At 38.8% G+C, this 10756-nt stretch overlaps 1 pseudogene across 1 annotated transcript; it reads right to left on the bottom strand.

Annotated features, from left to right (window-relative positions):
• Window positions 1-1106: 1106 nt before the first annotated feature.
• On the bottom strand, window positions 1107-1829 carry LOC308507231 (glutathione S-transferase omega-1-like; annotated as a pseudogene). Its single transcript has one exon. The product of its transcript is annotated as a glutathione S-transferase omega-1-like (transcript).
• Between the last annotated feature and the right edge of the window lie 8927 nt (window positions 1830-10756).

Here is a 10756-nt window from a genome sequence, read left to right as displayed (position 1 = left end):
TCAGACAAGAAAAACAAATATAATTCATCCAAATTGGGGGGGGGGGAGCAAAATTATCATTATTTGCAGATGACATGATATTATATAGACAGAACCTGAAAGATTCCACCAAAAATCTATTACAACTGATGAATGAATTCAGTAAAATAGTAGGATACAAAATAAATATCCAAAAATGATTGCATTTTTATACACCAATAACAAACTGTCAGAAAGAGAAATTAAGAAAATAATCCCATACAATTGCATCAAGAGAAAATAAAATACCTAGGAATAAGTTTAACCAAGGAGGTAGAAAAAATGTGTACTCAGAAAATTATAAGACACTGAAGAAAGAAATTGAAGAAGATACAAATAAATGGAAGCATTACCATGCTAATGGATAGGACGAATTAACATCATTAAAATGTCCATACTACCTAAAGCAATCTATAGATTCAGTGCAATCCCTATCAAAATACCAATGGCATTTCTCTTAGAACTAGAACAAATAATCCTAAAATTTATATGGAACCCTAAAAGACCCTGAATAGCCACAGCCATCTTGAAAAAGAAGAACAAAACTGGAAGTGTCATGATACCTGATATCAAACTATACTACAAGGCTATAATAATCAAAGCATCACGGAACTGGCATAAAAACAGACACATAGATCAATGGAACAGCATAGATCACCCAGAAACAAACCCATGCATATATGATCATTTAAGCTATGACAAAGGAGGCAAGAACATATAGTAGGGTAAAGATAGTCTATTTAATAAATAGTGTTGGAGAAACCGGACAGGTATATTCAGAAAAAATGAAACAGGGCCACCTTATCACACCATATGCAAGAATGAACTCAAAATGGATTAGAGACTTAAATGTAAGATCCAAAACCATAAAACTCCTAGAAGAAAACACAGGCAGTAAATTCTGATATTGCTCCTAGTAATATTTTTTTCTGATCTATCTCCTCAGGCAAGGGAAACCAAAGAAAAAAACATAAACAAATAGGACTACATCAAACTAAATTTTTTTTTTTTTTAAATTAAAGCATGTTGTTATTTCTATTAGTGAAGGAAAATATCAGACATATCTTCATTGCTGACTCTTGCCCCCATCAGAGCCCATAGTCACAGGCCGAGGCTGTCCTGCAAGTAGAGATCTAACAAACCTCGATAGGTCTTCACATCAAGGAGGAGCGCTGATACTGTGGGATCTTTCCTCATGGCTGCCATCCAGAGCTTAAGTTTTGGAGTGTGGTCTATACACTCAGTTAACTCCAGTCCTTCCAGCCGTTCAAACCAGGGTCAGATGAGGTAATCAACCATAGAAAGCGAATTGCCTCCAAAGAAGGTTGTCTTCTTATTGGTCAGAACCTCCTCAAGCTTGCTGAATTCTTTACGAAATTCTTCTTTTAGGCCAGAACGGTCTTCCTTATTTTTACTTCTAAGAAAGCTTCCCACCAAAGGTGGTATCTTAGAAAATAACTCAAAGGTCATCTTCTGGCATGCTTTCTCATAGGGGTCTTCCGGCAACAGCTTCTTCCCTGGATATACTTGATCCAGGTACTCACAGGTGATGGCAGATTCGTAGACCAGTTGACCCTGACTATTTTCCAGAACTGGCATCAGACCAAAGGGATTCTTCTTAAAGAACCACTCAGGCTTATTTTTCAGATTGATGTTGATGACTTCATGCGAGATTCCCTTGGCCTTCAGGACGAGGCGCGTCCTCTCAGCGAACGGGCAGAATCTCATGCTGTAGACGCAGATCACGCCATCCAGGACAGGTCCTGGGGCGCGCTCCCCTTCTCTAGGCTCCTGGCTGATCCTCCAGACATCGGGGCGCAGTGCAGACTGACCTTGGCGCACGGGTTTCCAGGCTATTCAGGAAGTAGGTGGCCCCTCCCTTCCTCTCTCAGAAGTGCGAACCTGGGGTGGGTTGAGAGCTCCGCATGTGCTGTGTTCCCAGGACTCAACGCTGCCGGGGTGCTCGGAGCGAACCCACGCGCAGCGAGCCCTGTGGGCTACCCAGACCGCCGCACCAGGATCTATTTCCCACCCTCTCTAAAAAGTTTTTGTACAGCAAAGGAAACCACCAACAAAATGAAAATAAAGCCTACTGAATGGGAAAAGTTATTCACCAATGATAAAACAGATAAAGGGTTAATATCCAAAATTTATAAAGAAATCATACAACCCAACACTAAAAAAACAAACAATCCAATTAAACAATGGGCAGAGGTCCTGAAGGGGCATTTCTCCAAAAAGGACATACACATGGCCAATAGACATATGAAAAGATGCTCAACGTCACTAATCATCAGAAAAATGCAAATTAAAACAACCACAGTGAGATACCACCTAACACCTGTCAGAATGTCTATCATTAAAAAATTAACCAACAAGTGACGGCCTGGATGTGGAGAAAAGGGAACCCTCTTGCACTGTTGTTGAATTGTAAATTGGTGCAGCCATTATGGAAAACAGTTTAGAGGTTCCTCAAAAAATTAAAAATAGAACTATCTTATGACCGAGCAATTCCACTCCTGGGTATTTATTCAAAGAAATTCAAAACACTATTTAAAAAGATATATGTACCTTTATATTCATTGCAGCATTATTCACAATAGCCAAGATATGGAAACAACTCAAGTGCCCATCGATAGATGACTGGATAAAGAAGAGGTGGTGCATATATACAATGGATATTACTCAGCCATAAAAAAGAATGATATCTTACCATTTGCGACAACATGGATGGACATAAAGGGTATTATGCTAAGCGAAATAAGTCAAACTAAGGAAGATAAATACCATATGATCTCACTTATATGTGGAATCTAAAGAACAAAATAAACGAACAAACAAAACAGAAACAGACTCACTCATTGATACAGAGAACAAACCGATGGTTGCCAGAGTGGAGGGGAGTTGGGGCGCTGGGGTGAAATAGGTGGAGGAATTAAGAAATACAAATTGGTAGTTACAAAATAGTCATGGCATATAAAATACAGCATAGGAATATAGTCAATAATGTTGTAACAACTGTGTATGTTTCAGATGGGTACTCGACTAATCAGAGGGATCACTGTATAAATTATATAAATGTCTAACCACTCTGTTGTACACCTGAAACTGATAGGAAATTATATTGAATGTCAACTGTAACTGAAAAAAATACATACTTTTAAAAGACATTAAAAAGTGAAAATTTAGTTGCGAACATAAAGATCGCATTAATGTCTTGTAGATGGACGGATGTAAAAATGAACTGGGATTGCTGTTTTGCTTGAATTTTTCTGCTGTCAGCGTCAAATTATCATCATATAATGTCATTTTTGTGAATGCTCGGCAACAAATACAAAAAGATGCTAAACTATTTAAATTTTGAATGATTTTTTTTTAATTTTACGGTTTAGTTCTGAAACAATGTTTTCCACATTTATACATCTGGTGCAAAAGTAATGATGGGCCAAACTGCTGGGCCTTGGCATGGATCAAAGTAGTGGCACCAAACTTCTAGCAATCAGTATTCTTCACTGCTATGCACTCACAGGAACAATAATTAATTAATAAAAAACAAAATGAAGTCAGTTCCACTTAAGAGTACCCTTGATGAAGCAAATTATTAATTTTATTGAATACCAAATCTCTGTATTCTGGGTGACAAAATGGGAAATATGTATGAAGCACTTTTGTTGTATTTTGAAGTACTACGTTTGTCTTGAGGAAAAGCACTTTTGTGACTGTTTGCGTTATGAGCTGAACCAACTGCTCTTTCCATGGTACAGGATCTCTGAAAAGCAACTGACATACAAAGTATGGTTATTCAGACTTGAATATTTGGCAGCCATTTTCGTGAAAATGAACAAAGACTGTCACTGCAAGATAAACTACTGACAGTATTTGTTGCCAATGATAAAACTCAGATTCAAGTGAAAATGAGTATTTTGGAAAATTTTACAAGCACCACTGTGAGCATGACACCATGAATTTTTCTAATGAGATTGATGGTAATATTTACACATGTGATTATTTGATATTTTAATGAAATGTGCAATATTTGCAATATCTTCATAACTCTGTGATTCAGTGTTTTTCAAATGATTGATCCATGGCTAACAGATCCATTTAAACTGCAAGTTATACCGATCAGTTTTAATGAAAGAGAATACAAAAAGTTCATCGATAAGGTTTCGGGTTCTACATCGAAACTAATCTTTAAGACACTACCTCTTATCTTCCAATGGTGTTGGCAGAGTGACAGCAAACTCAGTAGCCCAAGACCCTTGCAAGCTTTTTCTTGATCATGCCTGCTAAAATTCTATCAGCAAAATGAATCACAGCCCAGAGTCCAAAATCAGACTGGTGGTCCAGAGGGCAATGCTATGAAGTTACACAACAGAGAATGTGAATTTAGGGTGGGGTGATGGACCACGGCCAGTTTTGCTGTCAGCCAGAGGTACAATAATGACAATGCAGCTTGTCACTCTGTTCTGGGTGGTTTACATAAATTAGAACCAATCCTGAAAATAACCTTATAATGTGGGGACTGGAGCAAATAAAGATTCTTGGTTACCACTGAAGCCTTTTACAGGATAAGTTCTCATATTGCTTTGGCTGGAAAAGTGCACCCAGTAGCTGAAAGAATAATAGAGTCCTGAACAGCAGACATTCTTGAATGCTTACTGGGTGAAAGTTAGTAAAATTCAGGTCAGTGCCTCTTCATGTGTTACCATGACTCATTGAATCAAAGATTTAGCTGCAAACGTGAAGACTGAGTTAATATGTTGCTTACAGAATTTAACTTTCACCTTACAAATGAGTCCATTTATAGACGTGGCTCAACTTGTGTCACCTCCGGTTACGCTTCATAGAATATTTTCTTTTATGTGGATGCTCAGCAGCAAACACAAGTGCTGATAAACATGAAAGGGTTGAATAACTTTTTTGACTCTGACAGTTTATCCTGGAAAAACTTCGTTTCCATTTGCTCTGTTGGGGCAACAGCAGTGGCAGAGAAAACTGCTGGTCTATACCATGAGTCAAGGAAGCAGCAAACCACAAGTTGAGAGAGGAGTCATGGGCTTCATTCCTGCTACACACCTGCGGTTAAAAAAAAAAAAAAAAAAGCCATTTTCACTTAAGAATGTCCTGGACAAAGCACTAAAAATTATTAATTTTTATTAAACTCAACCCTCTAGTAAAGTTGTCTTCAATATTCTGAAGGATGAAATACAGAGCATCCATGGAGCCCTGCTGCCATGTGCTATAATACAATGATGGGCTTGAGAAAATGTACTTGTGTGTTGGAACTGAATCAGCTTCATGGATCGTCATTTTTACTTGAAAGAACAACTAATGGACAAACCACAGGTATTCATAGTTGCATATTTCATGGACATTTTCTTGAAATTGAACAGAGTGAGTCTGTCACCCTTGCTGGTGATAAAATTCAAGTTTTCAAGTGAAAATCAGAATTTTGGAAAATTTGTATTTCCCAAAGACTTTTTTGATGAGATCAGTGGTAAAATTAATGGAATGTAATTTTTTTGACATTGTGTGAAGTGCCAACATTTGGAAATTCTGCATGAGTCAGTGAAAAATTATTTTCCAGATTGCCAGTGGGTAAAAGAGCCACTCAGAATGCAAGATGACCCAATGGATTTTAATGTAAAAGTACACTAAAGGTTCATTGATAAAATTTCAGATTGCACATTGCAACTAGCCTTTAAGAACTACCACTTGTTTTTCAGTCTACTATCAAAGAAGAAAATCCTCAGTATCAAAATGGCTATTAAACTCCATTTTTCAACTACAGGTCTCTGTGAAGTGAGATTTTCTTAATATGTTTGAACCAAAGCAACATATCGAAATACACGGAATACAGAAGCAGATATGAAAAGTCATCTCTCTTCAATTAACGCAGACATTAAAGACATACAAGAATATAAAACAATGCAACTCTTGCTGTGAGTTTTATTTTGTTTTAGAAAATATAGTTTCTTCATCAAGAATGGATTGTTTGTGTAAACATGTAATGGGTTTATTGTTGTTTTGAATAAATTAATAACAATATTTTTTAAAAGGATTCTTGGTTGCAAGTGACAGAATTTCCATACAAACTAGTTCAAGTAAAAGTGTATTTATGGGCTCATGTAATTGGGAAGTGAACCAGTCAGGGTTATGAGTTATGGCCCAAATGAGATCTTTGATGCTTTATCTGTCTACAGCGCTCAGTTTTGATTTCTTGTATGTTAAATCCATTCTGCAGGTGACATTTTCTCTGAAGCTAAAAGAGTTGTATCAGCAACCCCAGGTTTATATGATCGTCATGGTTTGCAATCCCAGAGGAAGACCACCAGGGCTGTTCACAAAGTGCCCTGGAAGTGCTCATTGGCTGGGCACAGATCATTATTTTTACACCTAAAAAAGAGTCCTGAAGCCAAGAATTTTGAGAACTGCTTAACTAGGTCATCTCTGAGGCTCCTTCAGTTTAAATAATAAAATAATTTTTGTATTATTTGTTATCACCTAGTTGAATTACAGTAGACTTCACATTTGGAAGAATAGGATCTGAATCATTACAGTATATTCACTTACCGTATCTCATAAAATGCCCCACTCACGAGGAGCTGGGATACGTACACAGGTATCCAGGGTGACTTGGAAGCAGGCGACAGTTTGAAACTGGGCAACGCCAAGTCCACACTTCTTCTAACCTTATCATGTTCATATAAAAGAAACAATAAAACTGAAAGGTCTATCTTGTAATGGAATCGTATAGCCAGTAGAATTATATTTCTGTAGGAAATCTTAATTCACCAATTGGTTTTATTATGCACACTTATATAATCTCTAACTTATCTATTCCAAAATAAAATGCTAGCTAATGGTGGATAAATAGATTCATCTTTTATGCCAAATTCAGCCAATTTATGGAAGCTGCCAGAATTGCAAGACTGTGAAGACTGTTGAAGCCAGACAGAAATCTGTGTTGATTAGAGATGTTTGCCATGGATACAGAAGGGAGGGATGATGTATGTATACCATTCTTAACTTAGCTTGTTTTTGCTTTCAGAATCTAATTTTACAAACCAGACGTCTTTTGTATAAGATACATATATGAAACATCACTAGAAGAGGTGTATTTTACCAGTTACCCAGAGGCAACTACACAAACTATGCTTTAATAATTTAAGCAGAATCTGTTGAACTTACGTTTGAAAACTCAAACCAGTCACAAATATCTAATTCATTCAGTCATTCATTCATTCCATAAGCATTTATTAGAAACCTATCTTGGTCATGCAGTATATCAGGTCCTAGAGAAACCAAGAATTATAAAATTGACTCCATGTCTCCAGATTCCATACAATCTAAGCTCAAAAAAGCCTAAAACTTTCTGTTTTCTGTAAAACGGATAGCTCTAGTCTTAGGTAAGTTCAAGGGGATCTTGTATTTGTTACTGCTAAGCAATGAAGCTGACCCAATAGAATTAAGATTATAGAATTGTCTAAACCAAAAGCAACATTTTAACATCCACAATAGCTTTCTATTCCAAAACTTTGCCTACTTTTGGCATGGGATCTGATGGAAAATGTATGTACACATTCAATTACTGTTATAGGTACAAATTATTCATTGCTGCCTTTTCTAATGAGAATATGATTTATGTTTACTTGACTGAAATGAGACCCATTATAGCAGATGTGTAGCTGGATGGGTTAACGCCAGCTCTTAAGCTCTGATGGCTTGTATTCTTTTGTTTGACATGTCTGTGGTAGTCTTCACACTGCTTGTGCAATATGGAGTGGGTAATGTCTACACTGTAATTAATATTTTGGATCCTTCCTCATTGACTTGGCAAAGAACAACTATAGCCCATATTTGACAGTTGCAATCCTGACTGGCCAAGCTAATTATGTTGGAAGGACCACTTGTTCCCCATAATCTGTCCTGATGCCCTAGGTCATGAAGGATTGTTTACCTCCCCAGTAATGGTTGTTACAGGGCACGCATTATCTCACCTTTGCCATGGTCTTAAAGAAACCCATTAAGGAATAATGAGTAAACACAATAAAAGACTTCCAGAATTGTCTCAGTAGAGCCAGCTGTGTTTGTCTGTGTAGTACTGGTTAGCAACGTCAGGGACAGGAATATAAATAAGCAGCAGGAAAGATAACAATCCACTGCAATAACAAATCACCTTGACTCTTGAGTTGTATTTTCTGTTAAAATTTTCCCAGTGGTCTTGGTTCCTGGGAGGCTGCCTGCCGACAGGAAAATCATGGGCCTGTGGTCAAACAGACGTGGATCCAAATTCCAGCTCCCCATTTGCTATCTGTGTGCTTTTCGGCAGGATTGTAACCTGTGGAAGTCTAGTTTCTCATTAGTAAAATTGTGATGGTGATGCTTACCTCACAGGCTTACTATAAAGGTTACATTAAAGACTAGATACAATGTGAGAGGCACTAAGCTGGTGCTCAGTAGATATTTCTCTCCTTCCTCTTGGATTTATATCACTTTATGGAACTTCCATGTTTTTGTTAGTTAACAACTCTTCATAGTTTTTTCTTCAATGCCTTTAATAACTAAAGGCTGCTTGTTTATTTGTTTGGTTTTTTTTTTTTGTACAAGTACAGGGTAAAACAATGAAGTAGAATGTTTAAGTGTTATACTCTAATATTTTTAACATTCTATCCCTGACAATGATTTTGCCTTTCTCTACTCTTTTAAGTAAACACAAAAGCTATAGCTATTTATCTTCACCTTTGTTGCTCTGTGTGCAGTTGAGACTGAAAAGAACAATGGCCTGTCATTCCTTTCACCCAGCTTAGGAGGCTCATCTGTCTCGTGGCCACGACACCAACTGTTGCTTGCAAGTCAATGCTGAGCAGAGCAACGTAGTTTTCAAACCCACAGAGGACGTGGAAACCATTCATCCTTCTCTCCTAGCTCTTCTGCAGAGCCATGATTATTTTTATCTTGGCAAATGCAGCATATTGGGATGAGCCAGGTGGTGTTTGTCCAGCGCTATCAAATTGTGCAGTGCACGTACCACCAACTGTCAGCTCTGGCTGGTGCTTGTCTCTCAGGAGGGCCCAACGAGCTATTTTAGGCAAAGACACTAAAGGTGTCTGTGAAGAACGGACATGGAGAGTCCTAGCTGCTCCTCAGTCTAAGCAGCAGGACTTGCCTCCTCTGTGCTCCCCACGAAGGCAGTGATCCAAAGGATCTCAGTACTCACAGGACTGCCGGTGGCTGGGTGTGGCCAAGGCTACTCTGGGGGGAGTAGCCTTGGGGGAGTGATTCTTAATGGGAACTGGATGGCCCAAATGTACCCAATGGCAATTCTCAGTTTCCTTCAGTGAGTATGAGGGTGGGCGAGAGAAGGAAAATTTTCCTGGGACTTCTGACAAATTGGAAAGCAACCTAAACACCCCTTAAGTTGTCCAACCAGTTGCACAAGTGTCAGCAAAAGAATTCTTAAGTTGTCATATTAATTGTTCATATTTTGGTGAAAAGGATTTTGGGGGGAAAATTATCCAAAAGTGGCCTTTATTTCTGAATCCGTCCCCCTCCAGTGAACTGAGAAGTTGGGTATCTATAGCTACTCACTGTTTTAATAAGTTTGGTTTTACTTTTTGAGTGCTGCATTGGACTTTTAGAAAATGTACACTATGATGGCTGTAGGTCAGCCGCCCTAGGCAGTGCAGACTTTAAAGCCAGAAAGAGAGTGGTTTAAGCCATGGTTACGATACTCCCTTTGTTATGTAACCTTGAAAGTCACTCAACGTCTCAGAGATTCCATTTTTCAGAGATTCTATTTCTTCACCTATAATATGGGACAATATTCAAGTGTGTATCCTGGGTCCTTCCCTTTGGGTATCTACCTCCTCCACCCACTTTTCACAAGATTCGGAAAGAATTTACCCTGCAGAGCATTGGAAAATGACCTAATCTTGCCCAGGGGCTTATCTTCCTGGCTCTAGTTCAGGAATAGACATATGATCCAGGCCAGGCCAATGAGGGACTACCAAGGGACTTTTCTGCCAAATCCATTAGGAAAATGCGCTCTCTTTCTCTGGAATTATGATAGGATGACCTATGTATCTGCATTTGCCCAGGGCTTGCTCAGGGTTAGCACTAGACATCCCACGTCCCAGGAAACCTCTCAGTCCTACACACACCAGGATGACTGGTCAACCAAACTGCAAGTTGTGAGGATGACTCAAACCTGGAGTTGCCACAACCTGGGGCATCATGGTGAAAAGTGATTTCTGTAATCAACCCTACACACAGAGGAAAACAGTGGAGAGAGACAGTGATCAAAGATCATATTTGGGCCCCCATGTCCAATCTTGCCATAACTCAGAATTGTTAAGTGACTTTGACTGGTTTACTTCCCACTTACATAGACTCTTGCTTGAAATTGTTCATATGGGTTCTCTGTGGCTTGCAATCAAGAATCCTTGTTATCATAGTAATGGATTATTGTCAGGATTTAACCTGATTTATGTAAAGCCCCTGGGAGAGCGAGAGAGAGCGAGAGCGCCTCCAGGATCATCATCACAGCTCTGGTCCATGGCAAAGGGGCCCTGACTTACCATCCCTCCCTATATCCATGCCCTTTACTGTAACTCTAGTGACCACTCCTACCCACAACTTGTCATTTCCCAGCTTGTCATTTCTTTTAGCCAGTGGATGTTAGCAGACAAGAGGCTGACCTTGCTCTGGCTCCCTCGCTTTTATCATCATGAGA

Source organism: Rhinolophus hipposideros (genome assembly GCF_964194185.1).
Source record: "Rhinolophus hipposideros genome assembly, chromosome: 14".
Lineage (NCBI taxonomy): Eukaryota > Metazoa > Chordata > Mammalia > Chiroptera > Rhinolophidae > Rhinolophus > Rhinolophus hipposideros.
This window is presented reverse-complemented; position numbering and strand designations above follow the sequence as displayed.